Source organism: Lissotriton helveticus, chromosome 7 (assembly GCF_964261635.1).
Source record: "Lissotriton helveticus chromosome 7, aLisHel1.1, whole genome shotgun sequence".
Classification (NCBI taxonomy): Eukaryota; Metazoa; Chordata; class Amphibia; order Caudata; family Salamandridae; genus Lissotriton; species Lissotriton helveticus.
Genome location: NC_136068.1, coordinates 388699818 through 388726329, shown reverse-complemented (window position 1 = coordinate 388726329; position 26512 = coordinate 388699818). Strand labels below are relative to the sequence as shown.

The window sequence follows — 26512 nt, the reverse complement described above, 5'->3', positions numbered from 1 at the left end:
TATTCCCTTGCTTTCTCCTCCCTTCCAACTATCCACCCCCCCTCCCCACCCCTGCCCCCGCACCCAAAAAAAGGCATTTAGACTCCATAAGAGTCTATTTGATGGGTGGGCTTCCCAGGACCGGTGCTAGAGCCATAAACAAACACCCTTGTGTTAGCCTTTTTCACTTAAAATCGAACGTCTCCCCTGTATTATCACTAATGCCCTTATACCTTAGTTATCACTAATGCCCTTATACCTTAGTGCGAGTTTCTAAATACCTCCTGCCGTGGCACAAACTTTAGAGGGACTAGCTTGCAAACCAAAACTAAAGACGCTCTAAATACTCTTTGGCTTTAATTTCAGATGTAAAAAAATTTGTTTCGCCCCCATTAATTACTTTGAGACAGGCAGGATTATTCAAGGAGGCCGCCACTTTCTTCTCCTGGAAAGGCTTAATCAACTGGCGGAGACGCCATATCCTTTCCACAGTGGCGTGGCAGAAATCGGGGCGGACAAAATAAGAAATAGCACCACCAACATGCTTCGCCTCCGGCCTGGCCTTCTCAGAGATTGCCTGCCTCAGGAGGAAATTGCCGAAGTAAACAAGAATTGCTCGTGGATACCCCCCAGGTCGTGCAGACTGTTTTACATACATAGGCACACGATGAGCTCGTTGTATTTCTAATTCCTAGTTCCAATTAGACAGTTCTGGTAGAGAATCACGAAAAACTTTAATAATGAAAGAACGGGCATCATCTCCTTCCAGTGTTTCTGGCATGCCATGGACGCGAAGGTTGTTTCTTCGGAGGCGGTTCTCAAAGTCCTCCAGCTTCCATCTTACATCCAACAGCTCTGATTCATGTGACTCTGCTAGCTCATGATTTGCAGCGATCTCAGTTTCATTAGAAACTATACGAGACTCCAAGTCAGTCAATCTGTCTCCGAATGAGCTAACAGTTTTATTTAGTCTACGTACCACCCCTTGCACTTTCCGGAGAGTGGCTTGGGTCTTGCGCCCATCGTGTGCAGTCTCTTCCCTGTGTGCTGCAATTGCTTGAAGAACTGTTTCCATAATTGTATCCAGGGTGGCAGATGAGCCAGAGCCAGACGATAGTTCAGCAGAATGGCGAGCCATATGTAAAGCATTACTCGGCGTATGTTGAGTTGGTTGTTGGGCTGCAAGTTGAGCCGTAAGTTGGGTTGTAGGGGTATAGTCCCATACAAGCTCCGTCGCGTCGTGATGGCCCTTTCTTTTTCTAAGTACTGTCTTTTGGGGTCCGAGGCCAATCTCATTATCATTATCGCTCCCCTCCGTTGATACAGAGCATGTCTCATCGGACCATTCAGGTTCATCTGAAAATGAATAAAAAAATCACTGGGGTCTTTCTCGGCATCAGTATCTAACGCTTTTGTGTTATTTGATTTAGCACTGCGAATCATTTTATCTAAAGATTTGACTTGGGACCCATTAGAATGATTCGAGCCAGCTGGACCCATAGTATTAGTCTCATTAGGTGGAACCGCATCCCTACTAGCTATATCATCCAAAATGTCATTGGGACATGTCACAAGTATTACTACAGGAGTCTCATCAGTTTCAGTATCATTAGGATCCATATCATTGTCATTATTTACAGTTGTTGCAGTTACACTTATAGCTGATTTTGGACATGGAGGTATAAGTATAGAGGGAGAACTTTGTAGCGTTTCATTTTGAATGGCAGCATTTGGATTCGCAGAGTCCGCTCCCTTCACACCCACCACTCCCCCGTTGGTAAATCAGAACTTACTTCACATCTGAATACCTGCGGGGACCCGGCATTCTTCGGGCAGTTCTGCAGAGGTTTCTCCGTATTGGGATCTTCTGGCTTGCTCTGCCTCGTTTGACCTGGAAGTGCTCCCCCCGGTGTTCGGCGAAGGAGGTCAGCAACTGAAGGGCCAGTCGTGCTCTCTTTTCTCGGCGCCGCACATCCCTGCCTCGGAGTCTTAACGCCAGAGCCTGCATCCACTTTACTGTCGGCTAGGTGTTTTTCATTCAGAGCATCCTCACGCTGTAGCTGTGCCTGGGCCTGCCTTGCCGCCGCCCTCGCCTTGGCCGCAGCGGTGGTTCCGGCGTTTTTCGGAGCCATCTCGGTCCTTTCCCTGACAGGATCCCGATAAGATTGCTGGACAGGGGCTCCCAGAGTTCTTTCAGCCTGCACCGTCTCCCTAGGCGCCCTCGGCTCAAAGCGCTGCTCCCCGCAGAGAAAGCGGATAACAGAAAGGCCGATGAGTGAGCCAAGAGTCTTCAGGTAAGCACCTGACGCTGCATTGGACTTGGAACCAAGCGTCGTTCCGATTTCCAGCACCATTAGGGGTCCTCGCAAAATTGATTCCTTTATTCTTCTATTTGGTATGCCAGTCGATTCACGTTATGCTTAGACTTTTTCTTCTTCTTACGAGAGAATACGATATAGTGTCCTATCCTCTCCTGCTTAGTGTGTATACATTAGGGCTGCCGATAGCTTACCCCAGCACCGGTCCATCCACACTACGGTCTCACTCGACGCCATCGTGCCGAGTACTACACATACTGGATAGGAAATCAAACATGGTAATTGTTTAGCTTTCAGAATCCTATGATGGATGCCTCTAAGCTTACCTTCGACGCCTGCAGAGATAATTTCAGACCGAGACAACCCTGCCTTCTCTTATACATGAGCACCCAGGGAAAAGAAGTGGATTATATGCGTATTAACTATCCCTACAAAAGAAAGCCATCATTTATGACCACCGTTGAGCCCGGAATTTGCCTAAGCCCTGGATTTTCTCTCATCCTCAGTTAAAGGATTTCTTACGGTCAGGCTCCAATTCCATTCAAAGGCACTGCTACCGTTACCAATTCAGCCCATATTTCTAGTCAATACATCACGCTTTGCCATTCCCTCTTTTTAGGTTTTGCCTGGCGAAAAGATGCGCTCTGCGCATCTTTTTCGCGCAGGCGAAAACCTGATGAGAACTGTAGTGTGGCTTTGGGTCGGCCCTCGTCATTCATTGGCTGGCTCCATAAATGGAGCCTAGCCATTGGACGAGGGGCCTGTCCGTCAATGCCGGACCAGATTCGGGGGCGTTCCCGAGATTCTTTGGCTTTTGCCGACGTCACGCGACGTCAGCCGAAAGCCGGGAACGCCCCCGAATCTGGTCCGGCATTGCCGGCACTTCTGCGATCCTCCGGTTCCTACTCCCTTCCACCACGGAGCTGGTGATGGTAAAAGCGCCTCTGCCCCGATTGTGTCTTTCAGCTTGCGGCCGTTATCTCGCTTTTTGCACAACTGTGCACGCCCCAAGACTTGTCTTCTCGAGAAAGAAACTAGGTTTTCTAGCGGCAAAAAAAATGTATAAATTGAATTTTCCAGCTAATTCCGCTAGGTGGCAGTGATGTGCTGCAAATGGCGCTCGATCTGTGTTACATTTCGCCTAAACGAAGCGTTCAGGTTGCACTCGTTATAAATTTGAGCAGTGAGTGAGTCACTGATAGCAAAAATAGAAAGATGTCTTGCGCCACCCTTTTCAAGATTGTGTCTCTCTACTAGGGCAACCGCTGCGATTCCTTTTACGGGGCTCCCAATTGCTTTTCAGGAACACAATCTTCCGCGCGCTCACACCTGCCAATGGAGTTTGAAAGCACCCGATGAGCTCTTGAATCGTATGAGAGAGAGTATTGCGGAATTGGAATCCTTCTGCCTCGGAGCGCCGCAGATCAGACTGCGGGCCTGAATTTGATCTCGGTGCTCGTGTTACTCCCTCACAGCCGTGGCAACGAAATATAAATTCCATAGGAGATAATGGATGCATAGAAAAATATGAGCTCTGTCCTAGTGGCTCTGTTACCCCCAGTGTACAGGAATACGTTGGTAGTTTTTGTAAACACAACTTGACAGAAATTTGCTAAATCTTCAGTTGGGACACTGTAGCACCCTCCGTTTCTGTGTCCTCACCCTATGCCTGTCTGTCAAACTTTTGTTTTTGTCCTGTTACTCTGTTCCATCTTCATCCCGCTGCACACAACCGAGGTGTGCTCTTCGATCCTTTGCTTCAGTTCTTCCGTCCGTACTCCTCAGTCATTGACAGTTGTCAGTGTCCATTGCACGGCGTCCTGAAGTCCGGTCTGTTTCTCCGCTTTCCTGGAGACAGAATTCGGACTCTTACCCTTGTCTCTACCCAGCTAAAATGTTATCTCTCTTAGTCTCCCTGATCACTGTCTTCATCCTCTTCTGTCTGTCTTCTGCTCCTCCATCCATCTCTTGCTTCCTGTGAACTGGTCATTCGTGTATTCGTGACCTTGCTTCTCTCTAGCTTACCTCCCTTATCCATCGCTGCCTCTTGTACTTAACAACTCTGGTCTATGTTTGTGCTACTTGTAGTCTGTTCCGCATCTGGTCATTTTTTCCTTCTTGCTCATAAATATATGTGTGTGTGTATACATATATATATTTATTTATTTATTTATTCTTCCTCTCCTCCCTCCACGTTCTTCTCTTTGCCTTCCTTCTTTTTCATTTCAACTATTTTAACGACAGTGAAAATAATAGGATAATAAATACACATAAGAACTTATTTTGTGTAATAAATTAAATACGTATAAGAATATTAGCAGTTAGCTGTAATACATGTTGTAAAATAAAGTTAAGAATATCTACAGAAGCAGCTGCTGTGCCATTGCATTGAAAATTGCAACACAAAGTTTGCATTGCTGGAGCAGCTTGTTTAATTGTTCTCGAAAGAACCACTCCATTTTTCCGGATTGGTATATGCAGGAAAGGAAAACTGATTACAACTTAAAGAGAAGTGAAAGATAGTGGATAAATGAGTGTACGTCACGAGGAGATGACTACAGCCAAATAAAGACACAGGAGGATTGGAAGGCTGAGTAACGCTGTCCGTTCCATTCAGCAATGTATCTGTCTCAATCTGTTGATATTGTCTATATCAACATTAGCTAAAGTAAGTAAGCCATGCCCACTATGTATGCAAGAAAAGTTTGTGCGCTCATATTTAGTTTCTTCGGATCATTTGTAAGTCCAATGCAAGTATCGTTGTGGCCAGTGCGTTTGTGTGCTTAATACACGTATCATTACGAACTCTCGTCCTTTTCATTTACGTGACCCCCTTCTATTTGCCTGTAACTACGCTTGGGCTCGGGCTTGCAGTGTGTGTGGGGGCTTGCAGTGTGTTGGGGGGGCTTGCAGTGTGTTGGGGGGGGTCGCAGTGTGTGGGGGGGCTGCAGTGTGTGGGGGGGTCGCAGTGTGTGGGGGGGCTTGCAGTGTGTGGGGGGGCTTGCAGTGTGTGGGGGGGCTTGCAGTGTGTGGGGGGGCTTGCAGTGTGTGGGGGGGCTTGCAGTGTGTGGGGGGCTTGCAGTGTGTGGGGGGCTTGCAGTGTGTGGGGGGCTTGCAGTGTGTGGGGGGCTTGCAGTGTGTGGGGGGACTTGCAGTGTGTGGGGGGGCTTGCAGTGTGTGGGGGGGCTTGCAGTGTGTAGGGAGGCTCTGTGGGTGTGTGGGGGGGGGCTCTGTGTGGGTGTGTGTGTGTGGGGGGCTCTGTGTGGGTGTGTGTGTGGGGGGCTCTCTGTGGGTGTTTGTGTGTGTCATTTGCGAGAGATCAAGCTAGTGGCATTGTAAATGACAATGCCATTTATTTATGTTAAAAAAAACATAAATAAAAATATTGTCAAGAGCAATGCCAATAGCTCAAACTTTAACAAAGGCAAAACCATTGCATTGTAAATGCTTGTTCTCTCATATATGTTGCCTGGTCTATTTTCTCCAAAATTCCTATTGAGCAGACCACGTACCGCATGCAGGTTACCCATAATGCACTACTGCTCCACTAGGCATTGAGATACAAGACTTTCGAAAATATCTTTTTATTCACAATTCTCATACGTTCACATGCGATACGTATATCCCCTCCACCCTCAATCCTATCTTAAACAACATATTCAATGATTTGGTGAATAAAGAGAACACAATATATCCTAATTATTTTAACTTCAGTCCAAATGTACAACCAGTAGGCTTGCCCACTTTTTGCTTTCTATGAAGCACTTCAGGTTAGTACCTACCCGCAATGTGGGATAAGTATTCTGAATATTTCAAGTTTAAAAACACAGATTACCTTGAATCTGATTTAGTGCCAGGGACCAGACTCAAAACTGCCAATATTTTCTAAACCAATTGTTTGATTGCAGTGTATGCTGACCCACAGCTGTTTGCGTTGAAAGTTTCTACAGTCAACTTCAGTCATATTTTTTCCACATTGTGTAGAAAAGTGGATTTCTGTTGCAGTAACACCCCCCCTCCCCAATTTTTGCCAGACTTCAGATGCACTTTGACTTGATGCGCCCTTGGTTCCTGCCAATCTGGTTCCCAAGGCCTTTATTCTTTCCCAAAACTGTACCTTTGTACCCCCAATTGGCACCTCGGGCCAATTTTAAGTCTCTTGTAAAAGGTATCATGGTTACCAAGGGCACTGCAACCAGGGAATGCCTTGAAGGGATGCAGCACATATTGTGCCGCCCTCGGAGGTCCTGTACCTTAACACACACACACACTGCCATTGCAGGCTGCATGTTTTGGTGCCGAGAAAAGTGAAGAGTCGACTTAACTGTGTGTCATGCCTGCAACCCGCTGTCTATGGGATAGGTAAGACACCCTTCTAGCTGGGTGCACTATACCACCGGTGAGGGCACAGTTGCATGAGCACTGTACCCCTACAGTATATGTCTATTCTTAGACATTGTAAGTGAGGTAAAGCCATAAAGAGTATATGGACTGGGAGGCTGTCATTACGAACTCCAGAACTCCACAGCATTGTAATGGCTACACTGAAAACTGGGAAGTTTGGTATCAAACTTCTCAGCACATTAAACCCACACTGATGCCAGTGTGGGATTTATTATAGCATGCACTCAGCGGGAATCTTAGAGATGCCCCTTGAAAAACAGCCAGCCTTTGGTGGGTTCGCTGACTGGTAAACACCAGTCTGCCATCAAGACGTGTTTCTGGACCCCTGGGGTGGGAGCCATCGTTCTCTGGGCCCAGAAAACGATTTCTTAGGCGGAGGTTGTAAGAAACTGGCTCTATATATACTGCACCAAAGTGAGGTACAGTCAATATAAAGTCTAAGGGTCTCCACAGGTTAAAGTTAGATAGAACCTAACTCTCTAAAGTGGTAGCTTGGTCGAGCAGTAAGGCAGTATCAGAGGACAGTGTTAAGCATTGGATGTACACCCTCAGTAAGCAAATGAATTCACACACTCACGAACTGAACTCTAGGCCAATTGGTTTTGTATAAAAAATACTGTTTTATTTCTAGAACCAAGCAAGCCTGGCACACGTAAGCAAAAAATACTTGTCAGTTGTAAATTACTTGTATGAAACCAGTTCAAAATTGCAGTAAAACATGTACTGGTTTTGGTTACAGTTTAAGTAAGCAGTATGCAACACTTAGCAGGTAAAATACATTCCAATGAATGGGCTTTTTAAGTAAACTGAAGTTAATTACTTTTCAGATTACTTTTGCTAAAACAGGACTGAATCCTAGATTCAGCCCTGGGACATTTCCTGAAAACAGGCGAGTAAAAATGCGTTTTGGTTAGAAGTATTGTAATTGCATTGTAATTAAAATTATATAGCGCTTACTACCCCATACGAGGCATTGAATCGCTTTTTTGGCGAGTAGCACGATACTCCGGGACCCATACAGAATTCGTGTTGAATTAGTATAGTGAAACATGCAAGTAAATTTTAAGTGGTGGACAGGTTAGTGAGTTATTTGGATTTGGAATGATAGCAGAAGGATATATAGCGCTTGTTGACGCACGCTATTCAGGAAGCCTACAAAGGATTAGTGGTGAATTAATATGGTAAAATATGAAGTAATTTCAGTGGTGGATATTAGTTACTTGAAGTGATAGGGATAGCGGAGGGATAAAAGGGGGAAGAAGGATTTGCATTCATATAGCACTTGTTACCACTGATGGGTGTTGAATCGCTTTTCTGGCGAGTAGCACGCCACTCCGGAACCCATAAAGGATTATTGCATTTCAAATGTTGACACTTAGAAACTATTTCACAAAGAGTCACCAATGGGAGATAATTTACTTGACAGGCCGGTTGCAGAGTGTTGAGGCCCAATGTTATCCTATGGAGGACTCAGGTTGGTGGCTTCTGGCAAGCAGGCCAAGGGGTTGTGGGAGCAAAGCTCCTAGGGTTAAGCTCAGGGCAAGTTTGGGACCAAAGGCCTCAGCGGCACTAGGGGAAGCGAATCATATAGTATACATCTGGTGGCTGAATTGCACAAGGTGATAGTAGAAAAAATGCGATTAATCCCAGCTTACCCCTTTACCAAATTGTGTAATCCTAGGCAATTTTTATTTCATGTTCCCTCCTTTTTCTTAATTATAGTATATGAGGACCTCCACATGCATGACTTAAGGATGTGCACTGTGCAAAACCTTATCCTGTGTTTGATTCAATAAACTATATACTGTTGTTCATGTATAATAGGAAATCAGGCCACCCTAAGACTGCACATACTAACGGACTTGCCTGTTAGTTCACTATTGGCATTGTTGTCAGGGTGAGGGAAAGAATGAATGTTTCTGAATTTGTTTGAAATCTATCACTTTAAAAACCAGCATCTGCGATGCATAAGGTCTCGCATTTACATGAGTTTGAGCTATTGGCATTGTGACAATGCCTTTTATTTATGTTTTGAAAACATAAATAAAAGGCAGTGTCATTCACAATGCCATTAGTTTAAACTCTTGCAAATATACATGTTTACATTTGCTCATGCGAAAATCTGAGTGTTTGCAAGTTCATTTTTCCACCAGCCACCCCCCCCCCCCACCCCCCCACCCCCAACTCTAGAAGAAGGTTTATGTCTGGCATTGTCAGGAGTAAATATCCAACATTTCTCAGTATGGAAAAGATATGGGAAGAATTGTTGAAAACCCTTAAAACATGCAAGTTAGTAGGTTTGCACAGACTCAAAAGGGCATTCTTACCCTGAAATTTTGCCTAGCACTATCTTCAGCCCCAGTATGTATATCTGCAGAAACGTGGCAACATAAGGGGGTTTAAGTATTCACACACTACTATGGTATGAGCCCTGGTCTAACCAGAGAAGCTATATCAGAGCTCTCATATAATGAGATAACTGCCATAAGTTGTCGCTGCACTACATGGCACAAAAGGGACAAGTGGATTTTGTTACAAGACAAGTAGATTTATGAAGCAACCTGCCCCATGGGGTAGATATTTTATTACATTTTACACACCTGCTTTGGTCACATCAGAGAAGACATTTTGTGGCCCCTGGGAAAAAATTTGGAAGTACCCATGAGCTACACATCGATACATATCTGTGTAAAGCATTGTGTATGGATGTATGTACCATCTGATTAATTTCATTCTGCTAGGTAAAATTACCCCATTTAGAGCAGCATTGTGTGCTACACAAAGAATTTCAGATCACGTCTGCCTACTTTACATAATGCAAGGATTGTGATTTTTTGTGTAAAGCAGTGTTTTGAAATTGATTTTTGCATAGCTAAACATAAGAAAGGCTGTAGGCTTTTTTTGCCGTACATGACCATGTGTCTTCCAGTTCTGCGCTGGTTAAGAGGGTGCCCAAATGACATGGTTTAAATGTCATGAAAACCAGAAGTCTTTGTGGCTCTTGTTGCATGTAACTGTGTGCATTTGGTTTTTGAACGTCCACTATTTCACAAGCTAATCCCAACAAAAGAGAAGAGTTGACAAAATGCTTTTTATGTGATTCTAAGAAACAGTGTATCTGGGAAGGCCTTAACTGGAATAGCTTTAACTCAACAGATCCTTCGAGAAGATTCCCTACTGCATGCACAAGCTCATGTAGCCAGTTATCTGCATAGCAATGATGGCATCCCAACATTTTCGTAAGATACAACTAAAAAATGTACGGTAAAGTGTGATTTCCAAATACAAATAAAATAATTTGTATCTAAAAAGCTATGCGTAAGAAAAAAATAAAAGCAAGACGTGCAAGTAGCTTTCCGTGCCACTTTGGTCTGGTGAATGCAGCGGTATAAACTACTTTAGTGCACAAGTCATGAGTGTGTGACCGTTTCTCCTCTGTTTGCACAAGCTGTCAGTCTGTGGTTTCTACCGCTCCCTAGTCATTTAAAAAAAAAAAAAAAAAAAAAAAAACTAATTTGCAATGCAATAGGTCTCGCATTTGCGAGTGCTTAAGCTATTGGCATTGTAAATTAAAATCCCTTGTATATGTTTTGATAATTAACACATGAATAAAGGGTGTCATTTACAATGCCAATAACTCAATCTTTTGTAAATGCAAGACCTATTCAGTAGCGGCTGCCACTGTCCCGAGCTGCTGGTAAAGTCAAAGCGCGCATGGCGCACTAATGTTGCGGGAAAACGTGTGCCTGCAGTAAGTCAAACGCATTAAAGAAAAGAGTGCTTATAAACTAAAGACGACGTACTGTGTAACAACCGAAATAAAAATGTCCAGTCCTCTTGGGAGGTTACAAATGAAGACAAGGAGGGACTAACAAGCCTAATAACGATCAGAAAACAGCATTTACGAAGGCCAATGGCACAAGCCAATGACAACGATGGGTGGAGTGGGCACGGCTTCAAGTACATACTCCAATACATCATGGCTCGCAGAGCATGTGCTGCCCAGGCTTGACCTAAAAAGTTATAAGGAATATTAAAATGAGACCAAAAGGACAAAAATCCAGTCAAAAGAAGCAAAGACAACAATTTAAAAGGTGTACGTAAAGACAGATCCAAGAAGCAGAAAACGCTGATTGTGGGTATCTGGTTGTGCGTGACCGGGACAAAGTCATAAGTTCAGGCTGACTGCGATGGAGTTTGGGCCGGACAAAGGGATCAGCTAGCCCAGCTAAGAAAACTACCTGGTCAAAGTGCGGGCACAGAGTTCATGTCAGGATTTCACAGGAGGATCTCAACTGATGCAAGCCAGAAAGTCATCTCTTGAGGATCAGGAACTCACACCAGCATAAGCAAGCAGGGCCAGTTGCAGAAGGTCAGCTGGGCAGTTGCAGGTAGGCACCTGGACCGTGTGTCACTGTAGTCAACTGAACCTTGGAAACAAGCAGGTTGGCCTGAGATAAAGGGAGCAAGCCCAGTCTTCCTTTGCAGAGAGCAGGGCAGGCCTCAAACAGTGCAGTCTTCTGAAGAACTAGGCAGGCCTCAAGCAGCAGGGCACACCTGTGGGGAACAAGGAGTCCTTCTTCTGTAATGTTAACAGGTCTGAGTCAACTGATGAGGGGCTCAGGTGAACCAATATTTAAACCTGGTGCCATCCCTTTGAAGTGGAGGAAACTTTTAGTCCAACCTCACACCTCGTTCTGGAAAGTTCCTTACTTCTACCCAGGTTCTAGGTGGTCTAGGGTGACAAATAGCTGGTGTTAAGTTATTTTGCGAGTGTGCTGTAAGTAGTTCTTTCAAATCTAAGTGGAGTAGGGAACAGCTCTTCCCATCGTGGCAGGATGGCCCTCTCCCAGCTACACCCAGTTCCTACTGTTCACTGTCTGGGCCCAATATGCATTCCTGATAGGAGAAAAATTAACAGAAACAGGAAGTTGGAAACTCGTACAAAGCCTGAGAAAATGTAGGGCAGGAAAATTCCAACTTTATAAAAGTAAGCATGTATTAAAAGTAATTTGGTAACTAAATGTTAACCTATGGGAGAGGTAGTCCATACCATAGTGGAAAACATTTGTTTAGGTGTTTTTCACTACCAGGACATGTGACACTTAACGTCGGTCTTATTTTTTTTAAAAAATACAAAGCACCCTGCCTTATGAGCTGGTTAGGGCCTACTTTAGGGGTATTTTATATGTATTAAAAGGGGTGGTTTAGGCCTGGCAAAAAGTCTAGTTCAATAGGTCACACTTGAAGTTTACAACTGCACAACAGGCTGCAATGGTAGGCCTGAGACAGATGTAAAAAAGCTACTTTTACTGGGAGACAATGAGAGCTGCTGCCCACTAGTAGCATTTAATTTGCAGGCCCTGGGTACCTGAGGTACCATACACAAGGGGTTTACAAGTTAACTGAATGTTGCTTTCAGGAATAAGCCAATTGTACCATTTTTATTTTATAAAGGGGGGGCGCTAACTTGGGTCCAGTGGCAAAGTGAGCAAGGGATCAACCTCTGGCCACACCCTGCCAACTTAGAGGGAACAAAGCAAAACCAAAGGGGGTGATGGACCAAGTGTTGAACATTGCAACACTCAGGCCCAGTCAGCTGATCTGGGTTTAATCCATCATCATCCCGGTCCAGGAAAGACATGGCTTGGCAGTTCGGGCTAGACTGTTGCCATGAGGCACAGGGTCAGACTGATTTGTATATGACAATGTCTGAACTGGGGTGGCAGAGTGAGCTAAAGAATGATGATGGATTAAACCTAGACCAGTTGACTGAGGGTGAGTGCTTGCAATGTTCAACGCTCCGTCCATCATCCCCTTTGGTCTTGCTTTGTTCATAACTACACATTCATTAATTAAATACACCTTCAAAATGACTAATACATGCCACCCAAGCCATTGCTAAAGCTTTGAATAGTATGAATGGTCACACTTGTAGGTGTGTGATGGTTTGTATATATGTTTGGACTGTCACTAGCAACACTGGAAGGGGCAATGGGTAGTGCAAGCTGCAGCTACCTCCTGACAAGGACCCTGGAACAAGTAGATAGAGTGTACCGGGTAGCAAGAATTTCTGTTAAGATGTGTTATTCCCTAATTCCGTATTGCTAAAACAAATAACACTGCAAATGTGTAAAAACGCTTGTCCACAAAAATGTGGACGCCACCATCATGTAAGAGTGCAGCACCCTTTCTGGTCAAATAAAATCAGAACCAGTGAGACCTTCAGCTCCCAGGTATTAAGGGGGTGTTGAGCAGAAGCCACTTTATTGCTGTATTTTACTTGAATGGTTCACAGTGAGATTTTAATTTGTGCTTCAGCACCCCTACAGACGCCTGTATGTATTACATGATTTCAACTTTACAAAACCACACTGTCTCTAACAGCTGGAGAATAATGTATGATTCAATCATTGGTGTCCACAGGTTGATCAGTCTTTCTATCTGCATTCTATAGTGGGCACTTGGCCCAAGGACATTAGAGAACTTCACACTGGATCAAGGAGTAAACTTTACATAATCGTCATAAAACATCAAATTAGCACTAAACAGAGTAAACCGTTCATATCAGGATAGACCAGAGAGGACCACAAAGGGAGTGCGGTGAGATGATCGTTGCTTTATCCAAAGGGACTCTTAATTAAAATTCTGTGGTCCTTAGTAAATGCGCCAGGGCTGGAGGTTGTGTGAATATTTGCCTGGAGGGGGCATATCCATGTTTGCAATGACATATCTGTCCACTGATTTTTAGGTCTCCCTAGGAGGGCCTTTAGCCATCGGTTTTCACTTTTCAAGCACTGCACTTGTGCTTGTGGCCGCATTCACCTTGCGCGAGCGAGCAGAGGCGCGCCACAAGCACGAGTCCAGTGCTTGAAAAGTGAAGACTGCTCTCCCAAGCACGCACACCACTCGCGGGCTTACCTTTTGCTCCCCTCTCTCATATAACCTCTTCCTCGTCCTAAGTCACTCCCTCCTCCTGGCACGGACTTATTTCTCAGTTGGCCGCGCTTGTTATCTTCTGGCACGTGCTTTTCTGGCTCGCGCTCTCGCTCACACACACACTGTCGCTCACACATTCTCTTTCACTCAAACGATATCTCACGTCTAAATTGTGCCACTACTACTCACTCCTTTAATAACTCTTAATCATGGACTCCCTGTTCCTATGCTGGATTGCCTATACAATCCGCTCTCCTCAGCAGCAACCTTCTGCAGGAGTCCCAGGCTTTATATGTTTTTCAGCATTTCAATGCAGCGTTTAATCACTGTTAATGCTCTCAAGGTGTATTATTTGTTTCATAGAGATGTTTGTATGATTTGAACGAAGTGCAAACATTTCTTGCAAAAGTGATAATTATGAACAGATAACAGAGGTCTCACTCACTGGGGCCAGTCTCCTACCATAGAATAGTTGTCTCGCTTTTCTGCTGCCGCCTTGGCCCTGCGGACTTTAATGGAGTTTTGCAGTGTTCTTTTAAAATTTGACTTTTGGCCTAACAGCTTGAAACCTCTCTCCTGTTTACTTCCGAGCCTCTGGAACACATTACAGTTCCTGGAGCATGCAAAAATCAGCCCATGGAAGTGATAATGGCAACGAAATGTTGTTCCAACGTGAAAATTCCTCTGAAGTACATTGTCCCCTATGAGCCCCCTCCCGCCCTCCTCTTGTGGTCTCTTGTTTTTGACACTCTTAAGTCCGATGTCTGTATCTCGCTGTCCTTCAGTGCCATCTCCTGCACTCTCTCTGCTATTATGGTTCACCTTCCCCCATTCGCACCAAGTCAGTCATAGATTTTAATATTATGGGGTGAAACACATCATGGATCGGAAGCCACCATAGGGTTGTGCCAAATGTCTGTCCCCTCCTCCACACACAGCTATTGCCCAGCTCCTGCCAGGGGTTAAGTTTCTTGCTGTTTATTACCTTCCTCATAAAACTGCTTTCTGGTAGATAAACAGAACGAGAGAGCTGAGGCAGACTAACCTTTCCAGCCAGCTCTGTGTTCTGCATAAACTCCATGATGGGCATATCAATGTACCCAGATCTCAACAGTTCGAATTTGTATTTGTTTTCATGGGCTGTTGTTTAATACCCTTACAGTTGCACCACATATACTGTTTTAGTGCTGTTGACTTTAAATAGGAACTTCTCTTTTTTGTCAAAGTGTTACAAAGCCTTGTTTTTGTAGCAGCCGTTTCTCTTCGCTCCGTTCCCCTTCGCTCCGATCCCCTATAGTTATTTTAAGCTGTAAAATTGTATTTCCTATAAATTAATTATGGTGATGTGTGTTTAAGCCAATTTAAATATAGGTTTGTTTAATTGTTTTGGCTGCCAACACATTGCACTTTAACCTTGAGTCTTTAAGATACTGAATTTCGACTGAATTTCAGAAAAGAAATAGACCAGCACAGCACCACTTTAGTACCACGGCATCAGCATTACAGCACCACCCCAGCATCAGTGCAACACTATCGCAGCACCACACCAGCATCAGCACAGCACTACTTCAGCACCAGTCTGCATCACTCATCACCAATACAGCAGCACAAGCTGAGCTTTACTTAGCTACCAACCACAAGGGCAACCCTAGAACAAGAACCAGGGATAACAAACACTATAATCCTAACAAAGGTTCTTGAGCTATACAATCATACTTTAATACTTAAAAAAGAGAGGAACAGCTCCATCAACCAAGGAGAGAATAAAGGAACAAGGACAGTGCTGTTGTGGTGCTGAGTGATGTGGTGGTGTCGTCCCGCAGTGATGTGGTGGTGCCCCAGAGTGATGTGGTGGTGCCCCAGAGTGATGTGGTGGTGGTGTTGTGAGGCCTGCAGCAGTATGTGGCCGGCAGCAGCGTGTGGCCGGCAGCGTGCAGCAGTGCGAGGCGTGCAGCAGTGCGAGGCGTGCAGCGTGTTACTAAATACACCAACCAAATTTGGGTTGGTGTATTCAGTAACATCGAGAGTAGAGTGTGACCGGCATACTGGGCTTATTGAAACATGCTGAGGGAACGAGTGTGCAACCAACAAAGCGAGAAGTGGAAATGGCACCACATGAGAGGAAGCGTCCAGGGGCAGTTGCGGTCAGTGCTGGTGGAGACAAGTTGTGAGACTAAGTAGAAACATGAATCTCCGACAACACAGCCTTTTAGGGGTTCTCAACAAATGTCACTGATCGCAGTTGTGATTTACCCCTAAGCAAAGACAATCCTTTTAGAGTTATTTCAAACGCAATGACACGTGTTGCTGTGCAGTGGAAGGACCTTTGCAAAGGTTGACTAGTCACCTTTCTGTAGCTTGTTGCTATATTTGGGTGTTAAACTGGTAGGGTACAACTCATGAAGAGACATTGTAAAGTTTTAAAAAGACTAAATAATCAAGTTATGCGATCATAACATTTCCCACATAATTTGCCTTTTCTTGCGGAATCATTTAAATTGGACCCTTTCCTGCAGCATAATTCCAGGTGGCCTGCTTATAGAACTCAACAGATAAATAACAATAGGGTTTGGAGATGTTTTTTCTGATGAGGATAGGGCTAATAACATCCCCTCTTTATCTTACATGAAGGGTGTGAGCTGCACTACCTTAGCTACCCAGATAATGAGATTGGTATCTGTACATGGTTTCAGGGCCTGTAATGGCCGTTTTCCATCAGACTCTCCAAAAGCACCAACCTTTGTTAAAAACGATTCCCAAAGTAGCATTGACTATATTTTGGTATCTTGATATTTGGTCTTTCCTATCTGACTTCGTAATTGACCCTAGGTATGAAAGTGACCATCGACCATTGCACTTGTCAATGGACCATAGATTAATCCCTAGTACTAGGAGTCCGATGGATTATACTATGTTGGATATTCCAATTACTAATGGCCCTTTGATGAGTAACAATACGCGTTCCCTTAAATGGGCTAGCCTATTGAGTAATAAAGAGGCATTATCCAGCATTTATTTACTTTTTGCTGATACTTTTGTTAAACATTCGCTCCAACCAGTAGAGGGTAAGGTTTTTATTGACCTACATACCGAATTCTTTAAAGCCTTGGTACCTTTCGTGTCGAAAATGCCAAATAAAAAAAAAAACTGCAAAAAACTAGCTCTATTGGCATTAAACCCTGGTACAATAAGGAATGTCGAAACTGTAAGGGTTCACTCCTAGAGGCAATCAAGAGCAAAAAAAACACATGCAATTAGGACCCTAAGGCAAGAATACAGGAGGGTGCAGAAAACGGCTAGAATTAACTGGGATGAGGAATGTTGGGAGAACATGTTAACAGCTGTTAAAGCAAAGGATAATGTGGGCTTCTGGAAACTAGTTATTAACGAGAAAATTGGAGAAAGGTCACCGGATGATGTGTTTATTGATGAGCAAACCTGGGTTAACCATTTTACCCATTTGTATGAAGCACCAGGTAGTGAGGTGACTGTTGATGGAAACAGCTCATGGTTGGCTTCACTTGAAAACACTATAGAGTTTAGTCTTGAGGAAACAGAGTTGGCAATAACCGCTGCAAAAAACGGTAAAGCCCCAGGACTAGATAAAATACCGGGGGACTTGTACAAGCATGAGATCAGTGTATTGGTGCCTTACATAAACAAGCTTTTTAATATATTAGTGGCCGGAGGGAATTTACCAGATAGCTGGCGGGGAGCAGAAATTATCTTAGTTTAAGAAGGGAGATAGATATGATCCTTCTAACTATCGTCCCATTTGTCTTTTAGACATTTTACAAAAAATCTTTTCAAGGCATCTTTTAAATCGAATGGATTTGTGGATCGATGAGAATGAGATCTTTACAAAGTTCCAAGCAGGCTTTAGACGGAATACAAGCACGATAGACCAAGTATTTAGGTTTTGTTGCATTTGTTGGAAATATGTTTCTTTATTAAAAGGACATATTTATGTAGCTTTTGTTGACCTCAGGGCAGCTTTTGATTTAGTTTTGCGAAATCGTTTATGGGATTGTTTGCTTGCACTTGGTTTACCAACATGTATACTCTAGCAGATTAGACGATTACATGATAATAACTTTGCAAGAGTACATCGGGCCCGAAAGGGGAATTAACAGAACCCATATCTATCAGACGGGTAGTCCGCCAAGGATGTGTGTTGGCCCCTACACTTTTTTCCTTATTTGTCAGCGACATCCCAGAATACTTAGATAAATGCAATAATGACTCCCCAAAACTGAATGGTGTGAGGGTTCCCTCACTCCTATTTGCGGACGATACAATTCTGATTTCGCAAACGCCCATGGGTCTACAAACACTTCTAAACTCCTTTAAAATGTATTGTGACTCAAAAGGCCTAGAAATAAACTCGAAAAAAAAAACAAATGTATGTCCATAAATCATTTAAAGGGCAATTCTTTCTAAATAGCCAGAGGCTTGAACTGGTTTCAAACTTCGCGTATTTGGGGGTTTCCCTAGATTCAACAACCTCATGGAAAACGCAAATTGAAAAAAGTAAAACTATTTTCAATCAGAGTACTTTACCTATTATAAAGCGCCATGGGGCAAGTCTAAGCAAGTCCATCTCACAAGCACTAGAAGTTTTTACATTTAAGGCCCAATCTGGTGCTTTATATGGAGCAGAAATCTGGGGTGTAAAGGCAGGTAACATCTTTACGATTAGTGAAAACACTTTTTATAGAAGGCTTTTGAGACTGCCCAAATGTACTCCACTTGTACCATTATTTATGGACTTAAACATGAAAAGAACAGACCACATTGCATTACTTAGGCCACTTTTGTTCTGGGTCAGACTCTGGATCTTGTAGATTATAGACATGGAATCTTGGAAGTCAAAAACCTTGATGTTTATACTACTAACCCTTGGCTTAAGTATGTTAAAAACTGGTTTTATCGGATAGGCCTTGCCCATTTTTGGGATGATCCAGCGTGTTTGAGACAAAGATGTAAGACTCTGGTCAAGGCAAGATTTTGGTCTTATATAACACATAATTACCAAAATGGCGATTCATGTGGATCCATTACACGTAGTTTTCTTGATTTCAAGGACTCTCCACTTTATGAAGACTTTTTAGATGATATCCAACCACCCCTAGCAAAAAGCCTGTACTTAAAATTTAGATATGGTATACTTAAAACAAAATTAGTACTAGCGAGATGTGATAAGTCTTCAGGGCAATCAAAAAATTTAAATTGTACATGCTGTCAGTTAAACCAGAGAAAGGATGACAGCCATATATTGTTTTTCTGTACTGTCTACGAACTAGCGAGGAGAAAATGGATCAAACCCTTGTGTAAAGCCTTAGGTACACGTTCATATTTGGAAGGTATACGTTCATATTTGGAAGCATATAGGATTGTTAAAACAGACACTGGACGCCTTACAGTGTTTTGTGTTAGCAGATTCCTATTAAGTGCTAGTTAAACCCGCAAAAATTTGGCTCTTGATCTGTAGACATTAAATGGGTGCAAACTGCATATTAGTTAGATTGCCCTGATACTGGCTAGTGGTGGTTTTTGTAAAAATATCTGTTTTATTATGCCTATTTTAATCTGGATATTTATTGTATTAGCTGATGAATTGTATATTTTCTGCTTCTCATTGGTATGCTGAATCGACTATGTTGTATCCACCGTGCAAAATGTATTGTTGTTACTTATGCATCTTTTATGGCCGAATGAGCCGAAATAAAGATTAAATGAATGAATGAATAAATAATACCACTGGGAACCTTACTAGGTGCACTAAATAACACCCAAACTTGTAATCCAGGCCTAGATGTAGTAATCCATTCACTCATTCATCATATACACTACAGTGCAATCGTGAACAGCCTTTCTGTAATAACGAGGTGGCTGAAATAAACATTCAATCATCTGCAGTACATTTGAAAGATAAACTATCGCATTTCAATACACACTTTTCTGAAAAACTCTTTTTTTCCTGAGGTGAAACATGCATTTTAACTGTCAGTCCTTGCATACGTGTGCAGATTCAAATTACCCAGCATTACCCACCATTAGCAGCCGAAAACTGCCTTTAAACTGTCAGGAAACCTCAAATCTCTTAACACTTGATAAACCCACACCGAAAGACATATGTTTACAATCTTGTGTTTGTAGGAGAAAGTAAAAGCAGCAATGTGAGAGGAGCAATAACATGAGTAGCCGGAGATGGGCAAGCAACAACACGAAGGGAGGTAGATGGACAGGAGAGAGATAGTCTGCAAGCACAAACTCTTACAGAGCGCTGCAACTAAAAGCAAAAATAAATAAATAGCCTGGGCCTGAAAGAACAAGCTGTGAAAGAACAAGGACGCAGTACTTGGGCTACACTCCAGAGGAGGGCCAATTACACTGAGGAAGTGAAACTGGTATGCGCTGAATGAGACCAAGGAAATTCTAGTGATGAAGCAACCCAATAGGCATTCTTTAAGCTCCCCCATCTCACCAAAGCAACAGTGCAGGTGCTGTCTCATGCAAGACCTAAAAAGGAAAGTGGTACAGATCATGTAATGTCATGAACAAAGCACAGCAAACGAGCTGTATCATTTTTCAATAGTCCTCCTCACATTTGTCGCAATTAAAGATATCCACAGAAAACCCTCCAAGTACCTGACCAAGGATGCAAAATTACAATGATTAGGCGCTATTGAGCACCTATACCGCTGTTAGATAGTAACCTCGTGACTGCAGAAAACCCCAGCTGGCAGCACCTTCAAGGGGGGGCACACTAGTTCATGGTCATAAGATAAAACCCTCCATTTAAACAAAACCTGAAGACTTCCTTCAACAGTTATAATACATCTATCAGCTATGTCTAAAACGCAATTCTTACCTTTTCCACAACTGCCCCAACACTTTACCATGTGTCTGCCACTGTCTAATTGCATAGTCATTGCAAAAAACAATGTTATTATCCAGCAGCAGTGCAAACTCTTAGAGCTTGCAACTCACTTGATGTTTCCGACTGCTATTATCTGGGGGAAGGGTATACAAAAACAAACACCTAACCAATCCCACCCTCCTAAATTCTGAGAGAGAAGATAAATTATCCTGCACAAATTTAAATATAAACTAGGTACCATTCCACTGCACAGAAGACAAAAATGTCAATCTTACCTAGATGCTGAATTCACAGAGTTAAAAGAGGAGGAGCAACGTAGAGACCCAGACTGCTGTAAAGAACAAATTAAGGGAATTGTGTCTATCATGTTCTCCTGTGAGTCTGAATCAAGGCTAGCATCGATTCTATACAAGATAACTGTTTTGGGCAGGAATACCAAAGTAAGCTAGAAATGTTAGGCCGAGCGCTATACTGCGCATTAGGGGGTGGGAGCAGGTCAATGCCACAAACCTTCATGTGATTTTAATTAAATGTACAAATCAAATCACAAGGTCATTTTGATGTTATAACTATAGCACATATTCGATAGGGTCACAACAGTACTTTGGCAAAAGTGGTTGCCCAGTCCATAACTTCAACTATAAACAACCTCACATTAACAAACGGGTGAGATACTTTCAATTTGAGTTGCCTGGCTTGTGGTCGAGCACGTCTATTTCATTAAATATTTAATGAATTGTTAAATAAATGTACTTATTATGTACATATAATATATCTCTTAAGCATATAATTAATAGAAAATAACCTTTAATCTGAGACACGTGGTGGTGAAAATCAATATACTCCTAGAACGCTGTTTGTGGCATAGTACCTGCGGTTTAGACGTTTAATGTCATCAATTTCATAATGTATCGACATATGATAGCGGTAAGAAACGAGTTTAAAAAAACAGTCAATACAACAGAACTGCCCGAGTGTAAAACGTTAACTTAATATTTTACGGACGAACTCCAGCGTTTCGTTATTACACGCACAGCACTCCTACACTTTCAGTAAAGTTGTGGGTGATCCTTTTGGAACCGACAACCAAGCTTTCAATTCCTAGTCGCAAGAAGGCAAGGAGCTCACCTTCAAAACATTTGATGTCAGTTTGTACCATGTATGTAGCACAAATGGATAAAACGGTTTATGTATTCCCTGTAAATACTTGCTAACATGACGAGTCTCTCAAAAAACACCTATTGCACAGAGCACACTGGGGGAGGGGTGCTACTATCCAATCCGGGGGTCAGCGTTACCGGACCTACGAATGGGGTTAGCGGGTAAGTAGAAAAACAAAAAAAACAAATACAGAAGGGCCAAATGGTTACAGCATCACACCTCTGTAAAGAAATCAGCAGCGACAGTTACTAACGGAAAGCTCATAAGACAGCATTAAGGGGAGGGAGGAAACCAACGCATAGCGGAAAGAGGGATGTCGCACAGATCCGACGTGGTTACATACAGGTGCCGCAATAAAACTTAACGATATATAGTGGTTATTTTTCTGGAATACTAGTCACTCTCCGATCCTACGTAAAGGTTCCGGAGAGCACCTTAGGTTACCTGTAGAAACAAAGCTCGTGTTGGAAATACGCGTCCTCAACAAGGCCTCTGGCTGGAGTTGAGATCGGCGGTCTGTCTCCGTTGCTCCCTGAGGTACCTACAGAGAACAAGGGGGTAAAAGAGAGACTCAGGTGCTTCAGAGGCAGTCAGTAGAACCACGGTGAGGGCGGGGGTTGGGCTTTCTTCTTCGGTTTACACCCTTCTTCGATTCAGATCCAGAAAATGGCGGACGTTTGCCTCTGAGTTACAACGGGGTTTCCCAGACCCAGGCACAGGGCTTGCTCGCGAGATCACAATACCTCTACAGTCTAGACTGAAACCGTACGAGAGATAAGCAACGACCTAGAAAGAAGACGAATCTTCCGACACACTCTATGATAGCCATGTTGGAATGGGAAGGTTTGTCATTCACTCAACATAGAACAAACTTTAAGTTCTTCGTTAAGAGTGGCCCGGAAAGCGTGATATTTCTGGCGCCAGATACAATTCGCCTCCATTGGATTGCGACCCGTTGGGCAATACAATTTGGATTTTTGTGTTCATATACAAAAATCCTCATGTTCTGGTAAACACTGGGCATTTTCCCTGATAAATGTCAACAGGTTTGACCTGTCCATATTTATCAGACATTTAATAATTCTATGCAGGACGGAGGCTCCGATTATGCTTTTCTCAATTTCTTTACCGAAACACAGCAGCCAATCAAAACACAGTAAAGAAAAACAAAAACTTCACTACCCATAAACCCTGGGTAACCATAGAGTGCATAGTCAGTATATAAAGAGTCATAGAGGTTGCAACTTCCTCTTTCTTTGCTGCTCCGCAGCCAGTTAAGTGCACTTTACTTTCCCTTTACTATTGTGCTTCTCTATTGTTATTGTACTTAGCGCGCATTGAAATTAGCTTTTGCGCTGTTGTTAAAAACAATTTTGACCTCGTTTGGTCCTGTGTTGGCGCTGCGGCTACTGTGCGCTGTTTCGTTGCCGTTCTCGGCGTGTCTTTGGGGGCGTGTGCTCAACCCCCGGTTGCAGGCTTGCTTCGGCGCCTGTATTGTTATTATCTCAGTGGAGCGGGAGCGGGGCTGAGAGATGCGCGTTCTTCGCGTCTCTAATTTTGACAGGCAATGCTTCGTGCATGCGCGGTTCTGACTGTCATTTGGCCTCAGCGGCCGACGGTGGAACTGCGCATTGGGTCCTTCGTCTTCAGACTTTCCAGTCAGGACTTTCAAGCGCGCTGCTCGTATTTCTCCGATAGGAGATAAGTGAATTGTCTTTTGTCTTTGCCCACCTTCCCTGGTCGTTAGGCCCCTCACGCCTTAGTTTAAATATAAAACAGGGGTTGTAAAATTTTGGCATAGGCTTTGCCTAGAGTGTTAGAGCAAGTCCTCCCTCCACATTTTACAAATACTTTGACAGGTTGTTCCTGCTGCACTTTGGCTTGCTTTGGGGTGTACACTCCTCCTGCATTGCCCCTTTGGGTGTTAATATTTTCTTCTCCTCTGTGGGCATATTACCTTTCTAAAAGGTCCAAATGGCTGATTATTATGAAGATGAGGAGAGTTATTATTACGCTGAGGATGAGCCTACTGGTTCTGAGGGTGCTGAATACATGGATCAGGCCCTGTATCACGCTATTGCCCCTCTCAAAAGGCATTTATCTGAGTATGCCACTCAGCAAGGCTGGCTTCCCAAGTCGAGCCGTTCGAAGAAATCACTAAAAAATCCCCATATGGCGGATTTTGTTAAATTGGCAAAATCTTTATCTTCTTCAAAGACTTCGAAGAAATCTTCCACACCTGTTCAGCAGGCTTCTCCCATGGATGGTGATTCTTCCTCAACGGACATCTCTTCAGATCCGGCGATTCCGCCTCCCAAGAAGAAGGCTCACAAAGAGCACTTCGTAGATGCCCCTTCCATTCCTCAGGTGTTGACATTTGACCCGGACGATATTATCCATCCCAATTCTTCTGTCTGGCTTCCCTCTCCCGAGGTAGCAGACTATGTTCAGTCACACATTCGTCGCCCTTTTGATAAGGACGTTCGCGCTCATTTGTGCTCTGAGTGTCCACGACCGGATCTTGCAGACAAATTGGCGGACACTCCCGAGGTTGATCCAACAATGGTTACCTACATGCGGAAATACTCCAAAGACCCTAAGAAAGGTCTGGACAGATCCTGGAGGTCCTGTCAAGACAAGTTATTGGATCTTTTAGGTCCCCTGACCAAGATTTTGGACCTGGCGTATTCTGCTAAGCATTCTAATTCATTGATCGATCCTGAGGACCTAGTGGGATGGTCTCAGAGGGCCATCTGCATTCTGGGCAATGCAAATTGTGCCCTGTCTTGCGAGCGTCGTCGCTCCATTCTAATGAAGTTGGACCCTAAATTGACAGATCTCGCCCCTTCAGAATCCGGTGCCATGGCGCAAGGGTTCCTCTGTGGTCCTCCCTTTCTGAAAGAATTGACAAACTTTGTGGCGATGTTCAGTGGCCTTGATAAGGGGCAATCCAATCTGCGTCGTGCCTTCCGTCCGGTTTTCGGACGGGCCGGACGAAGGGGACGTTCGTCCGGCCGGGAAGGTAATCCACCTAACCAAAGAGGTGGCCAGTCCCAAAGAGGAGGCGGACAGGACAACTATGGCTCTGGCAAATCCAGATTCTACCCTTCACGCAAAGGCCGAAACAACTACAACAAGGGCGGCTACGGAGGTGCCCAAGGAGGTTGGCAAGATTCCTCCAACTCAGGTGAGCTTGATTCTGGCTTCCGAGGTTGTTTTGGGGGGCAGACTGAAGTTTTTTCTCCACAATTGGTGGCTAATCTCCAGCGATGCCTGGGTGTTGGAGACGGCGCAAGGCTTCAAACTAGAGTTTTACGAACGCCCTCTCCAACACCGCCTTCCACCCCCCTTGTTTTTTCCCAACTAGATCAGAGATTCATCTCCGAGGAAGTCGAATCTCTTCTGGCGAAAGAGGCCATCATTTCTTCTTTCGGTCATCCCGACGGCTTCGTCAGCAACATTTTTCTTGTGGAGAAAAAAGGTGGAGGTTCCCGTCTGGTCCTAAACCTCAAAGATTTCAACGGCGGAGTGGTATACCGTCATTTTAAGATGGAGGGTATCCATCTTCTTTGAGATCTTCTTCAAGAAGGGGACTGAATGGTCCGTCTGGACCTGAAAGACGCTTACTTGTCTGTGCCGATCTATGTTCCTCACCGTCGCTTCCTTCAATTTCAGTGGCTGGGGAAATGGTTTGAGTACACTGTCCTCCCTTTCGGTCTTTCTTCCGCTCCATGGTGCTTTACGAAGCTCATACGTCCAGTGGTGGAATCCTTGCGGGCCCGTGGAGTCCGTTTGATTGTCTATCTCGACGACATTCTCTTGATGGCTCATTGCCCTCCTCTTCTGCAGCTTCACTTACAATGGTCCATAGAACTCTTACAATCTCTGGGATTTCTTGTCAATCCTCTGAAGTCAGACTTTCAACCCTCGCAGAAGATGGACTTTCTTGGGTTCCGCATCGATTCGGTGGCCTGTCAACTCCTTCTTCCCGGTCAGAAGATCAGAGCAATCAAACGGGAGTTGCGCATGGTCTTGTCCAAACAGGTGGTCTCTTTGCGATCAGTGGCTTGGATAGTGGGTCTGTTGTCCTCTTCAATCCAAGCTATTTTTCCGGGTCCCCTACACTATCGCGCTCTTCAGCGCATCAAGATCAGACATCTTCAGAAGGGCCTTCGTTACTCCGAGATCATCCCTCTTTCGGAAGATGCTCGCTGGGAGATGTTATGGTGGCTGGACCACATGGAGTCTTAGAACGGTCGTGCGCTGTTCGGGAATACTTTAAGATGGAGGGTATCCATCTTCTTTGAGATCTTCTTCAAGAAGGGGACTGAATGGTCCGTCTGGACCTGAAAGACGCTTACTTGTCTGTGCCGATCTATGTTCCTCACCGTCGCTTCCTTCAATTTCAGTGGCTGGGGAAATGGTTTGAGTACACTGTCCTCCCTTTCGGTCTTTCTTCCGCTCCATGGTGCTTTACGAAGCTCATACGTCCAGTGGTGGAATCCTTGCGGGCCCGTGGAGTCCGTTTGATTGTCTATCTCGACGACATTCTCTTGATGGCTCATTGCCCTCCTCTTCTGCAGCTTCACTTACAATGGTCCATAGAACTCTTACAATCTCTGGGATTTCTTGTCAATCCTCTGAAGTCAGACTTTCAACCCTCGCAGAAGATGGACTTTCTTGGGTTCCGCATCGATTCGGTGGCCTGTCAACTCCTTCTTCCCGGTCAGAAGATCAGAGCAATCAAACGGGAGTTGCGCATGGTCTTGTCCAAACAGGTGGTCTCTTTGCGATCAGTGGCTTGGATAGTGGGTCTGTTGTCCTCTTC

The 26512-nt window shown here is 44.1% G+C and overlaps 1 protein-coding gene across 5 annotated transcripts in view; it reads right to left on the bottom strand.

Annotated features, from left to right (window-relative positions):
- Positions 1 to 22433, bottom strand: part of RBM39 (RNA binding motif protein 39) — a 503417-nt gene extending 480984 nt beyond the window's left edge. For 2 of the 5 annotated variants that reach the window (XM_078652226.1, XM_078652225.1), the window contains exon 1: positions 22129 to 22404. The gene's annotated coding sequence lies outside the window, so the exon portion shown is untranslated. Of the gene's footprint in view, positions 1 to 22128 lie in introns of all 5 variants that reach the window. The other 3 variants (XM_078652227.1, XM_078652228.1, XM_078652224.1) reach the window with 2 other exon arrangements.
- Positions 22434 to 26512: the final 4079 nt, after the last annotated feature.